Genomic DNA, 22,278 nt, shown 5'->3' with positions numbered 1-22,278 from the left:
GTAGATTCTCTTACTTTGAAAATGTGTAAGCAGAAATGAAATGACCACAGGACAAGAGTGCTGTGTAAGAAATTCTTCAGGAAAGATGACTAGTTTAAGATTCCTATTAACAACAAAAGTTCCCCAATTAAAAGAAAAGCACCACATTTTTCGTGCTTTATATTTCATATTATACCAGTAATTTATTGTGAGTTCACTTTATGTCCTAATAAATTTTCCCTAATACCAGGTCCAGTGAGGTCAACAGACTATGTTCTCTCTTGCATATACAGGAGGTTATGGGTATTTTGGAATATTCCACCACGATACAAACACAGTTTTTGTGAAAGATGACTGGAGATAGTACACAGCTGAATATTTTAACTTTTAGTACTGATGTACTTATTTTAATGTATCACAAAAAAATTAAATATATCTAATAAGTTAAGGGGTTAAAAGGACAGAACTTGGAAGCTAGACAAGACTCCTGAGGTTCAAACCCCACTTCACTGCTTACCAGGTCTGTGTCCTTGGGCAAGTTACTTTATCTTTTTGTGTTTTGGTTTCTTAATCTGCAAAATAGGGGCACTAATAGTATCTGCCCTTCAGGGGTTGCTACGAGGCCCTTAAAGGAGTTAATATATACTGTGAAGTGCTTGGAATATAGTAAGCACAACAGAAGTGTTGTATAAATATAGGAGGAATCAAACTCATGATCTTATGTACATTACTGCTTATGGATATTATCGCAAAGGCTAGTCAGTGTTTAAGTTACAAAGAATCCATTTCCAAAAAACTGCTAAGTGACTATTCACGTAGCTGGTTTGGAGATATGGCAAAAGTCATGAAAGTTTGCTTAAGATGGTATAGTGTTAGGTACAATGGCAAGAATTCTGGAGTAGAAATTAGATCTGAGTTTAAGTTCCTGGTTGATCATTTCCTAGATACGTGATCCTACGAAGCCTCCGTTTTGTTGTTTTTCATCTGTAAAATGGAGCTAATGATGTACTTATCTCACAGGGTTATAAGCCAGTTAATGTATGTAAAAATGCTTTTCAGGGCGCCTGAGTGGCTCAGTTGGTTAAGCATCTGCCTTCAGCTCAGGTCATGATCCCGGGGTCCTTGGGATCGAGGCCCTTGTGGGGCTCCCTGCTTAGCGGGGAGCCTGCTTCTCCCTCTGCCTGCCACTCCCCCTGCCTGTGCTCTCTCTCTGTCAAATAAATAAATAAAGTCCTTAAAAACAGTAAAAATGCTCTGTCAACCACAAAATTAGAACAGATGCAAATGATAAATTGTTACTTCTTCTATAGATTACACTAGTAAGTATATTGTGAATCCATTTTTCCCCATGGAAGCACTTTATAAGGCAAGTTTATAGCCGGAGTTAAATCTTATGTTGGAAACAATATTTTTTGAATCTCCTACCATGTTCTTATTCAGCATGGTTATTAAGAATGTGGGCTCTGGAAAACTTCACCTATAATGAGCTGAATGGTGTTTGGTGAATGACTCAAGTTTTCTGCAGCTTGGTTTTATCATCTGTAAAATGGGAATGTGAATAGTAGCTCCTGTGCAGACATTTTATGAGCATTAAATGAAGCAACACACATGTTGTGTTTTTATTAGTATCTCACACAGGGTAAGGGCTCAATAAGCATCAGCTGTTTGTCTTCCCAAAGTCCCAATTGGAACCTGCATTCCAAAAGACCAAAAATCATCATTTGAAGACTTTAAATCCCAATTCAAAATTAACACCCTCTAAAATCAATGTTTACAAAATTAATTCCCCACTTTGCAAATCTGATATTGCCAGTTTGACACGCCAGCAAGCACTCTGGATAAGGAGATGGACTGTAGCCAGGCAGGAACCTGATCATTTAGACAAGCAATCTCTTTGTGTGAAAGACCAAATACTAAACAGTTTAGCTTTTCTGGCCATACTAGCTCATGATAGCAGCCACAGATAATACATAAAGGACTGTGTGTGGCTGTATTCAAATAAAACTTCATTTATGGACACTGAAATTTTAATTTCATATAATTTTCCCATGCATGTCATGAAGTTTTTTCCCCCAGACACTGAAAGGTGTAAAAAACATTCCTGGCTTGTGATCGCTATAAAAACAGGTGTCAGGTAAGATCAGACCTGCCAGCTGTGGTTGGTCTCCTGGTCTGAGTTCGTACTTTTTTTTAGCATTATATGTGACGAGTGTGCAAGATGTTCAGCAGCCCAAAGGGACAGACTATTTCCTCAACGCCATGGAAAGGATTAAAAAAAGCAGTCCAAAGGATGCACATTCAGTGCTCTTGGAGAAGGTGATGGACAGTTACACGCAACCGGACACGAACTGGTTATTCTCCATCGTCCCATCATGCGTACTTCCTTCAGAGCGCTTCTTACAATCAGTTCTTGTTCATTGGTTTGTATAGAGGATTAAAATTGTAAAATCCTATTTAAAGTGTGTTTTTCCTCCTGAAATTCTACCCCCCTTGGGCTGTCTTTGCTCTACTTCGCCTCTCTCAATTCCAGCGGCTGCTTCACTGCAATTGCCTCCAGGAGAGATGAGACAAAATGAACAGCAGAAATAGCCCGAATCTCTTGCTGGTTTCCTACAGTCCCATCCACTGGGGGACAGTCACAATGTTTGGGTAAAAGATGGTGTGAGATGAAAGGGGTTTCCCTCCAGATTTGGAGGAAATCTGCAGGCAGGGAGCTGATAGGCCAGAGGCCTCAAATGGGCCCAGTGAGAGACACCTGCCCTCTGCTTCAGAGGCAGCATCCTGGGGAGGTGGCATGGCTCCAGAGAGGGATGAGGCTCTCTCTGCTACTCCCATGCCACCCGTGATGGTCTAGAAATAGCAGAGAGCGCTACCTGATGAAACTATGAACAGAAACAACAACCTTCGAAAAGCAACAGTATGTCGGCCCACGGCCAAAGGCAGGTTCCATTCCCTTGTCTTAGGCTTGGGTAACATGAAGAACCTCTGGGGAAAAGCAGACATAGGGAGGATTCGAGCTATACCCAAAATGTGTGAAAGATACAGAATTTTAGAGATGAAAGGTTCACCTCAAAAACGAGGAGAGATGGATGAGGGCAGCAGATTCGCTGCATCTCAGGACACAGGCCCGGCCCCCGACCTCCCTGGTGCTGGGGAAGCAGAGACGACAGAGTGAATCAGCAGGACGTAACAGCAGTAGCAACCTGTACTTAAATCTCAAGGCAGAGGCCTGAGGAGGTATCAGGATCCGGAACAGCAAACGGAGGCATGGAGTGCATAAGGGTCTCTGTGGAGAGACCCTTCCTGAAATTTCTGTGCCTCAGCATTATATGTAAGAAGCAGAATTACTTCTATGGCTTCAAGAGTAGCTCGGAAATAGCAGAGTGTACCATTGGACCTGAAGCGCCCACGCAGGTAGGAACGAAAGCTGTGTCAGCAATAACCTGGCCATCAACAGTGAAGGGCGAGACAGCATGAAAACTCAAAGCTCAGGTGGAGAAGACTCAAACATGAGGATGCTTCCTGCTATGCCCACAGGACCGTGTAAGAAGGCAGGGGCAGGACGGGGAGAGGCTTGAGTCGTCTGTGTAAAGTTTTTAGGAATGAGAGCTTTAAATAACAGAGAGACAGATATATATTTAAAAAGTTGTTTATCTAGTATACTAAGGTGATGACTAAGAAATATACATCCACAGCACTAATCTGTTGTTGGTCTTTTCCCATTAGGATGCAAGCTCCATGAAATCTTATTCACCTGTGCGTTTTCCGAACTTAAAAAACTCCTGGCACATAGTAGTTGCTCAATAAATACTGTAAAACAAATAGAATGGTGAGCCCTGTGCTGATGGGGGAAGGGAGTCTCAGAGAAATCAGGTACCTTGGCCAAAGACCTACAGCTATCGATTAATAATAAAATAAAAGTTGAAAATTACAGGGACCGAAATAAAAACCATCCCTGGAAAATGTGTCACCGCTTTATCCAAAAAGCAGGCTGGGTCGTTTCAAATGGGAAATGGGACTTGAACCAGCACCTGTGTGACCCTAAAGATTCTGATTGTAGCCCCAACACTGAAAACATGGATCTACCATGGGCAAAATAATGAGCTAGACACCTGCCAATCTCGAATCAGGCATCTCACTTTCAATTTCCACAAGTCGAAGAGTTTCCAATGTGATGTCCATCTGCTTTGGTGACCCCAGCAAAGAACTCTTTCATTGTTATGAAATGATTATTTTTCTCAAAGCAAAATGCAACTTTGAGATAGTGTTGAAAACACAGATGTAATATTCAGAAATACTCTATTCATCAATATTAGTGGAACTGGAGACCTCTTTACTTGGAGAGTTTCTAACTTACTTAATACATATATTTAATTTTGTTGCTGTAAGAGGAAATAGAATTTAAGTTGTATTGTTTTGGCCACTGACTTTATTAAGTTTTTAAAATATTTTATTTATTTATTCATGAGAGACATGCAGAGAGAGGCAGAGACACAGGCAGAGGGAGAAGCTCCCTACAGGGAGCCCGATGTGGGACTCGATCCCAGGACCCCGGGATCATGCCCTGAGCCAAAGGCAGATGCTCAACCTCTGAGCCACCCAGGCGTCCCTGGCCACTGACTTTATAACTTAGAAGTACACTTCCCCTTCCTCTGTCTAAACGACTATCCATATCAAATTAGTGCTCTGGAGACGCTATATATGTAAAATACATACAGAGTCATAAAACACTGAAAGAGAAGCCAAATCACCAGTGCGCTACATTTAAAAATCATTGGTCTTTGGGGCCCTTGGGTAGCTCAATCGGTTAAGCATCTGACCATTGGTTTTGGTTCAGGTCACCATCGTAGGGTTGTGGGATTAAGTCCTGTGCTGGGCTCTGCACTGGGTGTGGAGTCTGCCTAAGATTCTCTGTCACCCTCTCTCCCTCTGCCCTCCTCCTCTCTCACACTCTCTCTAAAAAAATCAAATCAGATCCAATGAAATCAAATCAAATCATTGGTCTTCAATCATTTTAGATGGCTTTCTAGTATGTAAGCACAGAAAGGAGTTGTAAAGACTGTTTAAATGATGTATTTTGAAGCTGTTTACCAACAAATGATGTCATCGTGTGAGGACGATCCCTTTGGGTAGTAACATGAGGCCTCCAAGTAGGTATGTAAAAGCACACACGGAAAATCTTCTTGCCCACTAACTAGCCTAGCAGAAGAGGTCTTTGTCAACCTATTTTGTATAATGTGGAGCGTGGGGTTTCAGAGTTAGTAAAAAATCCAATCTCTAGGTTCAGATAAGATGCCTTCCTTCCAAAGTCGACAATGTCTTTTCCACTGCAACACAAAATATAAAACACTGACAAGAGTGCATTGGGACTAATGATGATCTCGAAGGCCCAGAACCGTCTTTGTACCTGTTTGAAGGTCCAACACAACACCCAGTTTATGTGTAGACTCCCCCGCGATCAAATGAAGCCACAGGTCACCGGGCATCGCAGTGCAGCCGTACGAAAAGTACACTACGAGCTTTCTTGCGAGAGAATTCGTTTTGCCATCGAATTCTCCACGAGGCACACGTTTCTGAGCATCACTGCAGTCTCTTCCTCTCCGTGACTCTCTGCCGGGGCATCCAGCCTTGGGAAGATGCTTCTCACGTCTCAAAAAAAATTCTGCAAAAATTACTATCAAAAAACACACGGTTTTGACCCGGCATCCACATGAGGTTTGGAGAATAAAGGGAGAAATTTTCTTTACTTCTCAGGCCATATTTGGGAGTGAAAAAAGCAAATCCTGCGAGAATTTTCCCCATTGTATTCGGCAATAAAGCAGCAGCAGCAGCTTCCTTTGTAACACGGAGCACCCGGGCGCAGGCTGATTTTGTTCTGATGTTTCTAATGATGCCCTGCGTGACGCCTGCATCCAGTTCCTCAGCTATCTGTGCCACCGCTGCCACTCTGGTGATGAACTAGAGAGGCGCCCTTGAAGAGAGACTATCAGAGACTGAGATGAGGAAAATCAATTTCAAAGCCCCAAAGACGGCTGGTGCAGGAGGTCACCGAACACTAACAGTTGCTTTGTGGCTTTGCAATCTTGAGGGGGATTCTATTTAACAACAACAACAAGCAGACAAGAGCCGGGGAACTGCACAGCATTATTCGCCGGGTAGCGTCTCTAACAGGAATGGAAAAACAACTCCTCCGGATTAGGCACCATGAATAAACTGTTCCTTCCTCTGCTGCGAGTTGAAAGAGCGGTTTCTCTTTGTGGATCTGCCTCCAGAACCAGCCTTTTCGTTTCATCTTCCGCCGTGCGTCCAGGCTTCTGTTTCTCACCGATCCTCTGCTGGGTCTTTTCCATGGGTCATGTCACAAATTTCAAATTAGTAGGGACCAGGACTGAATCCCCTCATCTTCCCTGCTCTCCCCCTTCAGGCCTGTGGGTCACCGCTAGGGGCTCTATCCTGTAGGTCTCTCTGAAGGACTCGGGGGTAATTTTCAATGATTATTCTAGCCTGCCTGTTCTGTCCCCCCACCCCTACCCCCCCTCAAGTATCCACCCTGCCAGGGAACCCTGCATTCTGTCCTTTATGGCTGGCCTGCCTGTCCTCCTTCCTTCTCTCCTTCCCTCCCCTCCCCTTCCTGTCTGTCCATTTTGCTGGGGTTGAAAAGTTCTTCTGAGTTCTTCAACTTCAACTCTCTCTTTTGAACCTGTCTGGCAGAGGCAAAGGAGAGGCAGTAGTAACATCTTCATTTCAAATTTTCTACTCTCATCAAATGTCGTGTTTTCAATACTAGACCTGCACAGGATGCCGGACGACTTCTATGCATCCAGCCGTCACTCCTACCTACCCTTCTCTCAGGCCGCCTACACCTGCTTCATACCGTTTGCTGGCTTCCTTACTCCATCTCTTAGCAGGGATGCTTTGCTCCTTAGAAACTCTGCACTTTTGATTGATTTTGTCTTTCAAAATAATAAACCACAAAACTTACTACCATAAGATTCTTAATGGTAAATTAATCAGATTTTTTTTAAAGAATTCATTTATTTATTCATGAGAGACACAAAGAGGCAGAGACATAGGCAGAGGAAGAAGCAGCACAAGCATGGGGAGCCCGGTGTGGGACCGGATCCCAGGACCCCCAGGATCATGACCTGAGCCAAAGGCAGATGCTCAACCACTGAGCCACCCAAGCATCCCACTAATCAGATTTTATTTTATTATTTTTTTAAATCAGATTTTAAAAGTAAATTTAAACGTGCTTTTGTATATTACATTACACCAGCATATCAATGCTCATTTGAAAAGATCCTGACTTCAAGTATAAAATTAAATAAGTTATAATATATAATCAAATCATAAACTTGTAAGAGTCACTAGGAAACAAATGGGCTCATACTAGTCTTTTGTTCGGGAGGTTAATATAATCATGTTATTCCTCTAATATCAAAAGCATGGTTTCATAAATTGCAAATTACAGGGACCAAAATGAAAAGCATCCTTGGAAAACATACAGTGTTACTCCAAGTGGTTTGAATCCTTTCCTCAATGGGACATTCAGACAGAAAGTAAGAGTCAAAAAGAAAGTGAGCAGCCACTGAATGAAATTTTAATGAGATCCACTTCATAGCTGGTTGTCTTCGTACAAAAGAGGTTTCTTTCTTCACTGTTTCATACAGTGTTAAAAACCTTTTCAGGTAGTACCCAAGAAAGCAAATGACTAAAAAAAGTGTCACGGTGTTCAGTTCTGTCTCTAAAGCACAGCTGAAATGTTTATTAGTGATGTACAAACACCTGGAATACTATCCGCTTTGTATATAATCTACTATATCTTATGGGGAGAAAGATGCTACCGCCCAGGAGATGGTAATGCTTTCTTGCTTGTCTTATTTTTTTTTAAGATTTTATTTATTTATTTATGCATGAGAGACACAGGGAGAGAGGCAGAGACACAGGCAGAGGGAGAAGCAGGCTCCCTGTGGGGAGCACGATGTGGGACTCGATCCCAGGAGCCCAGGATCACGCCCTGGGCCAAAGGCAGACGCTCAACCACTGAGCTACCCAGATGCCCCTTGTCTTATATTCTTTGTTGAACAAAGAGAGTAATCTCTTTCAAACTTAATGTGAACTGCTTAAATAAACCGTCTTAATGTTCTGTTTTCTACTTCTGTTTCTAGGCAAATCATTAAAACTTTTACCTAGAACACAGATTGCTTACTTCCAATTAGATGCTCTGATTTCAAAGACAGTTGCCACTGAGAAGGACTGACTATATTTGGTCACATTTACCACCTTTTCAGAATCCAAAGTTCTCACTTAAGAGCTGAGGGAATTTTAAGGTATAGGTTCCTTTTCCTTCAGGCAAAAATATAACTTTCTGGATTTAAGAGGCTTTATTAAAGGTCTCACAAGATTTCCTCAACATCAAACGACTCTTCCAAAATGACATTTTCAGATCTAAAGCAAATGAATCCCACACTTATGGATTAAATTTACCTGGAAATATATGAAGGCTAAAATTAACTACTGAGTTCAAATTAGTTTTAGTCACTTGATGCCAAAACAATGGGCAGGTTGCCTAGAATTCATTTTAAGATAAAATACTTTGTAAAAAACTGTCAAAATATACAAAATTTAATTATTGTGTCTTATCTTCCTTCCATATTGTTCATTACCACTTATTCAACTGCTTATAGTCTATTATTGAGAATATATTGATTAAATACTGCAGGAATTAAAACAGCCTCTATCTATCTATCTATCTATCTATCTATCTATCTATCTATCTATCTACCTACCTACCTACCTACCTATCTTTGTCAGTATATATTTGAAAGACATGATATACCTGAACGATGATAGTAACTATCCAAGCACTCTGAAAACTTAAAAAAATCTACAGTTCATTATCTCTGTCTTTAGAATTTTCACTACCAGATTCTGAATTTTAAGTTTGAAAGCCAACTGGATAATCTGTTAAATGTATATTTAGCATTGTATTTATAACTAATTAAAAGGCCGAAAAAGTGGTTTACTTAAATGATGTGCTTTAGATAATTAAGCAGTGAAATAAAAAAAATTAATGCAGTGAAACCCAAAATTTCTGGCAGCTATGAAACAGAAAACTAAAGAAAGCAAATGCCTATATAGAAAAATCACCTGTTCTTATTCAAGGCTGGGTTCCTGCTTGTTTTTCTGACCTCTTAGCAACTGATTCTCAAAGGCAGCCCAAGGCATCTATCACAGTTACTTACTGTGTCTCGATACCTAGCTATTTGGAGAGAAATCTCCACCAGTTGAGGATGCTGGCCCTCGGAAGCTCTGTAAGATTCCTGAACCCAGAGATGGCAGAGGCTGCTGTGAATGTCAGGGAGAAGCCCACCCACACTAGCACCTGAGTAAGGCATATTGGTTTTTTAGCTTCAGTTTCACTCAAGACTCTCATCAAGATTCTGCAGCAAATCAGAAAGTCATGCAAAAGATTCCTGCTTAGAAAGTCAAGACTGGTAGCTCACACCAAGCGGTCAACTGAGAACAAATGGAATTTTTACAATATGAGGCTCAGTCCGTCTGACCCCAGAAGCAAATGGCTTGAACATTTTTGAACTCTTGATTTTTTTTTTTTTACTTCTAACACCCCTCTATATTGTATTTCTCTTTCAAATTCATCTAAGTGTTAAGAAACCAGGCTCTTGGTGCCTTCTCATCCCATTGCTACTTTTAAGTATCTATAACGTTTATTGGACTTTATCTCTAAATGAGATGCCAATATCTGTTCTCTTTGGGTTCTTTGTTTCCTCTGCTATCTATATTTCCATGTATCTATAAGACATTCATCAACATACTATCTTATTTCACAAGTACCTTCTTTGGGGGGTTCTCTTTCTGTCTCTCTTCAAACTTAATACTTGGATTTGTGAGCTATGGAGAAGTCTAATAATTCACCGTATTTACAGCTTCCCAAAATGTTCCTACTGTCTTCATATAGATAATGCTATTTCCCTACCCTTAACCTTTCTGGCTGGAATAGTTCTTAAACATTCTTTTTTCCTCTACAGTCTTGGCTTCAATTTACTACCTGTATTAAAATTTATAGGGAAAAAAGCTACCTCTCATCCTTCTCTTTATCTGTTAGCAGAGACTTCTGGAAACCTCAGTCATAAATATTTTGAAGGCACTGTGCACACGCACACGTACACACATAAATATAACCTCTTTACCCCTTTACACATCTACTACATGAGGAGAAGGGAAAAAAAATAAAAATATTTTCTGCATATGCATATTTATGCATAAATATTTCTTCACTTTTCTCCTTCTTTGAAGCTCCTGAGGACAGTAGTGATAACCAGGGCCGTGTTTCTAGCACTGGCCACAATGAATGCACCACCACACCCTGACCAAGGCTGTAGCTGTGGCAGCTTCAGATCTATAAGACAACAGGATGAAAAAAAAAAGTCCTCTTCAGGGATCCCTGGGTGGCGCAGTGGTTTAGCGCCTGCCTTTGGCCCAGGGCGCGATCCTGGAGACCCGGGATCGAATCCCATATCGGGCTCCTGGTGCATGGAGCCTGCTTCTCCCTCTGCCTATGTCTCTGCGCCTCTCTCTCTCTCTCTCTCTGTGTGTGTGTGACTATCATAAATAAATAAAAATTAAAAAAAAAAACAAAAAAACAAACAAACAAAAAAAAGTCCTCTTCAGAGGGAGCAGAATTCTAGCATATTTGAAAAAAACAAAACAAAACCATACTGAATCCTCATTATTACAGTTTAAGTGTTTTCTCTCAGTCTTTTGATATATTTTTAACAAGATCTTATTTATTTGAGAGAGAGAGAGCGCACAAGCAGGGAAGAAGCAGAGGGAGAGGGAGAAGCAGACTCCCCGCTGAGCAGGGAGCCTGACATAGGCTCGATCCCAGGACCCTGAAGTCACAACTCCAGCCAAAGGCAGACACTTAACCCACTGAGCCACCCAGGCACCCTTCTGTCTTTCGATACTATTTTCAAACATGCTTTCAAGGGTGGGAGCAGGAGAACTGAGGAGAGTACTTACCCAGATTGAGGAAAGTAAAAAGTACTTAGAAGACTAGGTTTTAATTAACTTCAATAACCACTGTGGTAGCAGGAGTACTTGACAAAAGCTATAACTAAAAATAAAAACTAGCAAATGGGATCTAAAAGCTGAAGAGGCTTGCCTTAAGGATTGATATAAAGGGAAACAATTAAGAAATAAAATATACCTAGAGTGAGCCAAGAATGGACTGAACTTCAGTATTTTTCTTTTTGCATTTTGATAATTTAATCTCTGATAATTCTGAAATAGAGTCCAAGAACAGGTATGTGCATGTGCCTATGTGTAACATGTGTGTAAACTTCCAAGAATTGGCCAGGGCTGGTTCAAAATGGATTAATTATTTTGCTCTAATATAAAGGTACTATTACTATAAACTTAATTGAAAATGTTTTCTGGTAAGTAATATACTATGCATCCCTGAATTGTAAGGAGAAAATGTTTTCTAAGTCCTACTAATTAAAATGCCTCTTCTTTTATTACCTCTAAATTAATTATGGTATGGCATTTTAAAGAAAAATATTTTAAATAAGGAAAATTAAACACCCCCCAAGTGAGTAATCAACATTAGAATATAAATTATATATTTTGATGTGAAAACAAAAGGACAAATCTGTAATGATTCTAGCTGTGACACAGTGAGTTAGACTGATAAACTACTTCTTCATGCTGATAGCATGTTGTGGTCTCAAATCTATTATACTTTTGAATTGATGTGCTATCATCTTTGGACAACTTTCACACCAGGAGGTGATCCCAGCAAGAAAAATGTCTTAAATGAAAAGCTTATAAACAAGATACATTTCACTGCTGTTACCTGAATTAATATGAGCTATTAGTGGTTACACAAAAAAGTGGTTTGAGACAAAAACTGTTTTTCATATTTTACCAAAAAATTCTGCAATATGAGTGTATGAATGATATACATTTTAGCAATTGCCACTGTATCAATTTGTCATTATACTGAATATACAAACATGTTCATGGTAAGTACAGCTTTGATCTCTGAAAACTGGGAAGAAAAATTCTAGAGTATTAAGGTGATTTGGGGGAAATATATTTTTTTACTGAATATATATTTATTTTTCAGTATTGTGAAACTTACATAAAATTCAAGTACAACCATAGCTGTATAAAAATACTTAGTGTTATAATAGGAAACAACATATTTTAATTATGACTTATTTAAATATAGACACATCAATTACCAAGCACAAAATCATGTTACAGAGTTTGGGAGGGCTGGGAACTGAACAACAGGTTAAATATGCAGATTTCTTTTTGTTTTTGTTTTTCCCTTTTATCATTACCAAGAAGGCAAAAATAGCTTAACAGTCTTTGTTTCAAATTTTAGTTATTATAATGGTGTGGCCATAGCATCAAATGCAGAAATCTATATAGATTTCTATAGATACTTTCCTACATGTTTTAAGGTTATCAATTACACCTACCATTGGCAATCACAAACTAAATCTATTAAAATTAAAATGGGAATGAAAAATAACGTCTTAAAATTCCTATGTGCTATTTGAACAAGATTTTAATTATTAATTCATTTAATTATTGATGGCCATCTATGCTTAAAAATGTTCAGAGTTTCTAAAGAAGTTTGAGAAGGAAGTATGATCTAGATAAAGAGAAGAATTTCAAGTGTCGATGTAAGTTTATGAAGAATAAAAGAATTTCGGGGTACAAGAGATGTTGAAGGTATCCTAGTCAATCACGTATGTACTAGAGAACCACAATTATTTAACAAAACATAACATAAAGTAATCAGTCCAAAGAGAGGAAAGTGTTTTAAATAAACCTTAGCGAACACCGATTTACTATGTATAAGGAAAATATTTACTTTTAATATTTATTTTTAATTTTCACAAAATCCCCACTGTGTGTGTATATGTAGTAAAACTTATTTTTTAAAAAGATTTTATTTATTTATTCATGAGAGACACACACAGAGAGGCAGAGACACAGGCAGAGGGAGAAGCAGGCTTTCTGCGGGGTGTCAGATGCAGGACTTAATCCCAGGACCCCAGGATCACAACCTGAGCCGAAGGTGGATGCTCAACCACTGTGCCACTCAGATGTCCCTAAAATTTACTTTTTTAAGATGAGGAAAGTGAGCTTTAATTTGTCAAAGTTTATACAGAAGCAAAGGTAGGTCTTTTTGGCCCTAAAATTTCATTGGTCTTAATCAGTTATAAAACATAGTAGTTTCTATGTGAGATATGTATCTTAACTCGTGTATAAAACAGATTTCAGTTTATACTTATCTCTTGTCTAAAGAATAAGAAAGATACTAAATTTTAATAATATGTAATATAGTGATGACAGTGGACTGTGCTTTTGGTCCTTTTGTGGGAAAATCAATAAATCTATGAGGTATCCTAGGGAGAAGGGTGAGCACACCAAGTAGAGGAGTTGACAGTAATGTTCTCACCTTTTAACTTCTGCTGCTGGTGTGTGATTAATTAAATACAAGACTCTTCACAATATTTTGGGATGAGTTGTAGAGTGATTCTGAAAATCTTTTTTAATCACATCAAGGTTAGCTAGCTAGCTCATGGCAAAGTACCCAAAAGAGTTATAAACCTTAAAAGGGAGCTAAATATATAAAGAGGAGAAGGGTCCAAATTTGCTGACCTTTTCTGGGATGACAAGTGGCTGTCAGTAGCATGGCTCCGAGAACATATTTTTGAAAAAATTATTAATCTGTCCCTTCAAGGTAAAGTAGTATCAAGAACAAATAAGAAAGTATTGCTTCTTTAAAGGAATTCATAGTTTAGACAGGATTTAAAAATAAACTCATATTTGGAAATAGTCCCATCAATATATTATTTTGTTGCCAAAAACAATGATTGCCACCTATTAACAATTTTTAATTTTCTAAATTGCCTAAAAGTCTGCAAAACATGGTATGTTCGTGAGTTTGGTCCTTGTTTATTTAAAGATGTGAAAATGTTAACAACTTCTAATTAGTTTGCTAGAACATCAGAGAAATTAGACAAATTTCAACAGATACTGTATGATCCCACTTGTGTAGAATCTAAAAATGTCAAACTCCTAGAATGAGAGAGCAGAATGGCGGCTGCCAGGGGCTAGGGAAATGTTTGTCAAAGGGTACAAACTTTTAGCTGTGTGATGAGTAAGTGCTGGTGATCTAATGTACAGCCAAGTGATTATAGTTGATAATATTGTATTGGATACCAGAAATTTGGTAAGAGAGTAGACCTTGAGTGCTCACACCACACACACACATAAGGATATCACAAAAGGATAATTATGTGAGGTGATAGATGTATTAATCATTTTATAAAATGTGTGCATATATATATATATTTTTTAATGATTAGGTCAATACACCTTAAAAAATCAGACTGTACAATCTTAATGTATATAATTTTTATTTGTCAAAAGGAAGTTCATATAGTTGTTAGGGTCAAAAAAGGTTTACAGTATGATTAATATTTGATGTAGAATCATCTTATAGATGTATATTTTAAAAGTAACTTATTAAAACACACAAAATTAAGTGACAGATCCAAAAGGACTAAAAATTACTTAGAAATGATACTTACTTCATTTTGTCCTTTCAAATTTTAGATTTATATAGGTATGATAGTGTGTGTAAGATTAGTCGATTGCTACACCTGTGCAATTATGAATTCAATAAATACAACCTGTATTTTGGGATTGAGTGCATCTATTTTCTTTTATAAGTAATCTAAAACAACTGGAGACACTACAAGAAGAGACGGAATAAATCTGGAATCTGAGATCCAGCTGTGAGCTGCCACTGCCCAGTCACGTGACTGTGAGCAGATTACTAAATCTCAATGGGTTCTAAAAGAAGGGTTCACATAATCTTCAAGATTGACTCTAGTTGTGAATTTGTCCTGGAATGTAGTCCATATATTTCTCAAAAGCAGTGACAACTTCTCTAGGCCCTCGGTAACAACCTTGAATTTCTCATGCTGGTACATTAGACGGCGTTCATAAATACCCGCTGAACAACTGAAAGCATTCAGGATTCATTTTTATGAACTATCACTACCCCACTACCATCTAAGATAATTTCCTCCCCACGGTATCACTGTTACTCTTTTCTAAAACAAACCTTGTCTTTGAAAATTTACTTCACAGTTGATCTCCCGTAGGAAGTCACCCCAATTAAGTAGGAAAAGTGCTCGTTATTCTCAATCAAAAAACACCTATCTCCAAAGTTGAAAAGGCAATCTAATTGTTCACAAAAATTAATCAACATGCCAATTCTTCTTAGTTATCATTGCTTTTGCTTTACCAAGCTTTCATTGCCTTCCAAGTTATTCTTCATCTGTCTAAGTATCAGTTATTTTTTTCTTAAATGTATAACCTAGGAAAAGAATAAAGAAAAGCTAAGAAACTACAGTGCCAGATACTTTGCAATGGCATTTCAATGAATCCTTGTAAAATCTTTGAAAGTTATCACCAAGCCCATTTTATGAAAAAAAAAAAGAGAGAGATAAAAAATATGAGTCATCTTCCCAAGGTTACACAGCTAGTAGGATGTTAAGATTTTAACCCAGATTTGTCTTTCCCCAAACCAATGCCTTTTTCCACTCCACCATGAACAAAAAGCAGTGCTATCATATTAGCACAGGATGTGATTAGAACAAAATGTCTTCTGGTGGTAGTATTTCAAGTGGTTCACAATAGGAGGCAAGATGCTAAGAAATCATAGAGAGGGTCACAGTAGAATCAGAGGGGTTATCAAATAGAATTTATTAAGCTTAGCTGGTTAATTGCATGTCCAAGAATGTAATCTTATAGGCTAAGGAGAAGGTATTCTGAGAATAGTATAATAGAAAACCAACTTCACCTCCAATGTGAAGAAAAATACAAAAGGCAAAAGTATGTTCAGGGGAAAAATGAAGAAACGCAAGAAGTGAGAAGCAATTCTCTTTGACAGGGCGTTTGTAAATGGGTGATGTAAGCAGATGATGAAATTTTAGAGCAATACAGTTTTAAAACTGGACAGAAATAAATTCTAGGAAAAAGAAAAAGCCACCCTGTAGTGATGATGTTAGGCAGAGATCACACACACACACACACACACAGACACACACACACACACACACGTAAACACATAGCAGGATTGAAACACTTTCACAGGAAATATTAAAGGAAGAGTAAAAGGATTTTACAAAAACCTCACAAAACAGTTGCTGAGGAAGAGGAAGAGAGGTGCCTCAAAATGAATGGGTCATACTCAGGAAAAGGTAAGGATTAAATCAGTCATTAGCTATGACCAGAGTAATGGCATGGATAACCTTATAATTTTATCATGTACAGAGAAATGACTGGAAATGTGTTAGAACTAATTAAGAATTCATTTTCCTAGGTACTATGGAAATTAAGGTTATCGTGTATGAATATTTTATACAGATTGCTGGTTATCTAAAACCAAACATTATCAGAGTATACAGTAATTGTAATTTGTTGGAATTATGCTTTCAAAAATCACTTACGGCCTATAGCAAGTAATTAATGCATGCTTTCTTGGTGTTTTAATTGCTATTATAAAGAAATGGGTTCACCTCAATTAAACAAAATAACACGCCTACTCTATTGTACAGTATCTTCATCATGCTCAAAAGACACCTAAAGCTTTAAATACCTTAAGTAAAACTGAGGTCTAACTTCTGACTGATGTGGAGACAATGCACCTATCAAGGCTTGGACTGATTCATTCCAAACATTTACTACTATAGTTAATTAAATGTTTCAAGAATATGAATAGTTGCCTTTCATTATAATTTAAAGACTTGTTTTCCTTCTCAAGAATGAACTGAGCCGACTTGGGGTTCCTATCTGCAAAAATTCACCTTACTTCTTGTTGAATGACAGAAATAGTGAAAGAAGCAAGAGATTTTAATCTGATAAAATTGTGGCCTGTAGGCTTGACCTACCTACCACATGAAGACAAATTAGATGTAACCATTCCAGCTCAGACAAATACTTTTCTTGTTTATTGGAGAGAAGAGAGCTACTTGATGATAAATGATATTTATATTTATTTGACTATTAACTAATTAGGTTATCTTATCCTATGTAATGGCTGCTATTATTATTTGGGTGTATATAAAAAGCATTTATGGAGCACTTATCATTTGCCAGGTACTTCACCTACATTATTTCACTTTACGTCCCAACAGTCTTTTTTAATGAGTAGTATTATGGCATTGGAAATTGACCCAGGACTGAAATAATTTGTAGATGATTATATAGATCATTTAAATGATGGATCCTGGATGAAAAATCTGGCCTGACTACAAAGCACAGGCTCTACTTTTGATGTTACGCCGTGTTTGTATCTGGGCTTATGGATACAGTTGGACACGATTTTAACAGATTAGACCATGTCCCCTTATCCTCTCTGCAAACAGATGGATTCTTAATTTTCTTTTCTCTTTGAGTCTTGCTTCCTTTGAAAATGTTGGTACCGGGGCACCTGGGTGGCACAGTTGGTTCAGCATTGGACCCTTGGTTTTGGCTCAGGTTGTAATCTTGGGATTATGAAATCAAGCCCCAAGTTGGGCTCTGTGCTTAGTACAGTAGGCTTGAGTTCTTGTCTTCTTCTCTTTGTCCCTCCTGCTCGTGTTCTCTCTCCGAAATAAATAGATAAATCTTAAAAAAAAAAAAAAAAAAGGAAAGAAAATTTTTGTGCAAAGTGATGTCCTGAAGTGTGACACCCCTGTCTCAGCACTCCCATCCTCCTGGTAGGACTAAACTGGATCTTAGGGAGGATAAAGACAAGACTGAGAAACTGCAGGAGAAGGAGCCGATCCCTGCTGCCCACCCACAGGGTTTAGCCCGGGTGCGAGAAATAGCCGGGGGGAGGGGGGGGGCGCGCAGGGGGCGGGGGTGTGTGTGAAATACCTGGAGTGCTTGGCTCTCACACAGTGAGGCTGCAGGATGGAATTTGATGAAATCATTCCAGCGGTTTTCAACCCACCTCTCAAGAAGAGGAAGAGAAAATGCCTGCAGTTGTAAAAGTCTGGGTCCCCTCCCACCCTCTCTTCTTGGAACCTCTGTATGCCCCTCTCAAAACTGATGGATCCTTCATGCTCAGTGCCAAGGTTTGGTTACAGATTAGTTTTTCTCTAAAACCATCTTGAGAAAAAAAAGATTTTTTAAAAAAGATTTTATTTATTTGAGGGAGAGAGAGAGAGGTAGTGAGAGAGAGCAGGAACAGGGGAAGAGGGAGAAGCAGACTCCCTGTTGAGCAGGGAGCCCAATGTGGGGCTCAATCCCAGAACCTTGAGATCATGACCTGAGCCAAAGGCAGATGCTTAACCGACTGAGCCACCCAGGCACCCTGAAAAATATATTTTTAAAATAAAACTACTAGGTTTTATTCAGGAATAAATATCAATTCTGACTCCTGGGAATGACCTTCATTTTAGAACTACTATCAATCCACAGCCTACTTTTCCATTTTAATTATTGGCATGATACCTGCTAAATAAGCAACTTGAGGCTGGAACATTATAATTAGTTAATAATAATCTCATTTTAAAAATCATGCTTTTGAGGAGCCTGGGTGGCTCAGTTGATTAAATGGTCTGCCTTTGGCTCAAGTCATGATCTCAGGATCCCGGGATCAGCCCCACATGAAAAAGGGAGTCTGTTTCTCCCTCTCCCTCTGCCTCTGCCCTTCTCCTTGCTTTGTCCTCTCTCTCTCTCTCTCTACCTCTCTCAAATAAATAAATAAAATCTTTAAAAATAAATAAAAATCATGCTTTAAAAAAATCATGCTTTTGCTTTACTTATTTTAGTAATCATCTTCAATCTCATACTTTACTTCAGAATGATGTCTCTATTTCAGTATAGTTGAAGAGTTTTAGAAACCAAATTATAACACTGCTAGAGACACACAGTTGTTCACTCTGAGTCAATTCAGGACCAAGTTTTACCTCTTTTTTACATTTTTAGTGAATATATGATTTACCTTTAAATCTAACATTTTACATTTAAAATTCTAAACTTGAACTTCTGAAAAAAATTTCTTTCAGTATGTTGGCTTCAATATATGCTCCCTCTTATTGTGAGAAGAAGATAAAAGCAAATATTTTATGTATTAAGAACTACATATTTAGAGAAAAACAGAAGCTTTTTCTGTGATGGGGTTGACAAAGGGTTAAATATTTGCTACAAGTTGGCACAGAAACTAGAAAAGTTCAAGTTGAGAATCAATCAATGGCTGCTATTCCACTACCTCTCTCATTTGGTTTCCTTTTCTTATTTATCTTAGGTATAAGATAATATGGACTTAACAAACAACTTCACTCTTGGAAATAAAACTTAATTGGGTAACAATATGTCCATCTGTGTCCAGGATAATCTCAGTTTACAACTGTAAAAGTTCTGGAAAGGGTTCTTACAACTCTTTCACTCTCAAACTGTCTGGTTTGATGATAAATTAAATGGTCAGCACAGAACTCAGACACTCAGACACTGAATTAGGACTATAGGTTCCCTATTCACTGAGACAAATTTTTTTTTTTTTTAAGATTTTATTTATTTATTCATGACAGACAGAGAGAGAGAGGCAGAGACACAGGCAGAGGGAGAGGGAGAGAAGCAGACTCCATGCAGGGAGCCCGACGCGGGACTTGACCCCGGGGTTTCCAGGATCACACCCCGGGCCGAAGGTGGTGCCAAACTGCTGGGCCACCGGGGCTGCCCATGAGACAAGTTTTTACACCACAAATTAAAACGAGCCTTAAATATAAATACCACCTGGGAAATCCTTATACATCATACCTTCTTCTTCTTTCTTCCTATTACTCTTCCAAACAAGTGCACACATGTCCCACTGTAGACTTTTTAAGAACTATTTTAAATTATTAAAGGTGAAATATTTCAAGAGATCTAGAATCCAATTGATTACTAGTCATTGGTATATAATTTTAGATATGTTTACAGGGGTTCTATTGTTTGTCTTTAACAGACATGGAGAGACTCTTAAAGATCAACTGAGAATTTCTTAACCTAGGCCCAGATCCAATTTTGAGGTTGGCATTCGGTAACCTTACCGTCTTCATTTTTGCATCTCTTCCATATTTTGTGAAATTCTTCTGCACAGGTGCCCTAGGGTGTCCCCAAACTATCTTTAACAAAAGGATATGGCATCAGTCTGTAAAGTTAAGTCAGTAGATTACCTTCCCAGGGATATTTTACCTAAAGCTATATCTGTAATTATGGAGCATCGAGCTACTTACTATCTTGCTAAAGGTAGTTGGTTATCAGCATGCAGGTGACAGTACAATTTTTCACCTGGGAAAGCTTTCCCTGGCACGATAAGACCACAATGTGTCGGCTGCTGCCTGGATTTCTAATACGAAAGGCTGATATCCAATGCTTGTGTGAGTGTCTTGCCTTTCCCTAGAACCATTTAGAGTGAAGATTAAAAGAGGGAAAAAGGAGAATATCTTCATTTCCTAAGTAATACTTCTGCTTCCTTTTTTTTTTTTTTTTTTTAAGATGTAGCAATTGATCTCACATTAAAGCAGCCCAGGACATTTCAATATTTAAATAAAAAATGCAATAATAAAGAGGTAATTTAATATGCAATTTCATACATTAATAATTAGCAAAGCATTACTGAACGACAAGGTAAAGAGCTACGGGAACATAATTAATGAACTATCAATGCCAAAGTAGACTTCATAATAAAACAAGATTTTAATAAATCTTTTATTAAATGGCTACAAATGAACCATTTTGTTAACATCTAATAGGTAACTACTAAGCTACTTAATTCACATATATAAATGAAGAACTTGCAGGCAATTAACTTCACAATTGCTGAAGGTCAGGGCTTCCAAAGAGAATTACTGTACTACACCTTCCAGGGCTGCTACTGTACTGGGTCGAGTCTCAGCTTTTCCTCAGCTGCTCTATACTCTGGTAGCAGCTATTACTATGCACTGAAGCAGCTGAAGTATAAAATCAACAAAGGATGAGCTATACGCTAGCAAAAGCCCTAGAACTAAATCATACAAAGAATTAGAAATATTGAGTGCAAAGAAAAGGAATTTGGGAGGAAAATTCTAAGCAAGGACTGGTATTATATATGGGTGCTGATTGTTATTTATTGGAGATGATAAGATAATAAGGAAATGCTTGTATACTGCAAATACTTGTCCGGGTCTGGATGTGACTGGAGGAGATCTGAAACTCACAGGAGATTATAGACCAGAACGGCTCTTTTTACAGAGCAGAAATGTGCAGTACACAATCATATCGATTGTCTCCAGCAGCAGCAAATGTTAAATTCATTAGAGAAAGGAAATAAACATGGTTATGGAAGCAAGAAACTGCTGGTGAAAAGATAAATGCTTTTTAATACATCAGAATAGAAGCTGCACAGAAACAGGACAAGGTAGAAAACCTTTGGTGCCTTCTCTACCAACTCCACAGACTAAGTCGACAGATGACCAAGAGTTTCGTGGATTATTATGTGCCACTCTGCAAGCAGCTACTATCAATGTATGCTGGAAGGAGAAAAGGGCTGGGGCCAAAGAAAGCGTACAGATTCTTATACACACAGAACTTGAATTTCCTGCTGCATAACTTACATCCTTTTTAAATGACAGTTTCAGAAAAGTGAGAATCAGTAAAATGAGTATATGCGTAAGTAGAAATAATTGCCAAAGATGAAACTGTGCCCCAGATTAAAAACTAGTCAATGGCAGACACACGTCTGGATGAAGTTGTTAATACATCTGAAACTGAGCCTGAGAATCATACTCAATGGGGAACCTTAACTAAAAAAGGAAAAATCAATGATAAATAAGACTGGTTCTTCACCTCAAGAGTTCCAACCAAGTGAGACTATTAAAGAAACCACAGTAGTACTGTCAGTACAGTGTGAGATTTTCACATCGCTGCTTAGGTTGATACACTGAGGACGTGAGAAGCCCGAAATACCATTTTCTTTTGATTAGCAATATTAGAAGAGGTGAATGCCTGAAAACTAGAAGACAATAAAAGTAGACTATGGATTGAAAGGCTTTCCAGCGTTTGGATTCATTATCCTTCATGTACACGTTAGTGAGATACTATCAACTGATAGATTTGCCTTTCTACATCAATTCATGCTTTTTTTTTTTTTAAGGATTTTATTTATTTATTAGAGAGACACACAGAGAGAGAGAGAGAGAGAGAGAGCACAAAGCAGAGGGAGAGGGAGAA

At 38.3% G+C, this 22,278-nt stretch overlaps 1 protein-coding gene across 8 annotated transcripts in view; it reads right to left on the bottom strand.

Annotated features, from left to right (window-relative positions):
* Positions 1-22,278, bottom strand: part of TENM3 (teneurin transmembrane protein 3) — a 603,842-nt gene that overhangs the window by 162,214 nt on the left and 419,350 nt on the right. The gene's annotated exons all lie outside the window — the stretch shown is intronic.

This window comes from Canis aureus, chromosome 15 (assembly GCF_053574225.1).
Source record: "Canis aureus isolate CA01 chromosome 15, VMU_Caureus_v.1.0, whole genome shotgun sequence".
Taxonomy (NCBI): domain Eukaryota; kingdom Metazoa; phylum Chordata; class Mammalia; order Carnivora; family Canidae; genus Canis; species Canis aureus.
The sequence above is the reverse complement of the archived record's forward strand: the minus strand, read 5'-3'. Positions and strand labels throughout refer to the sequence as shown.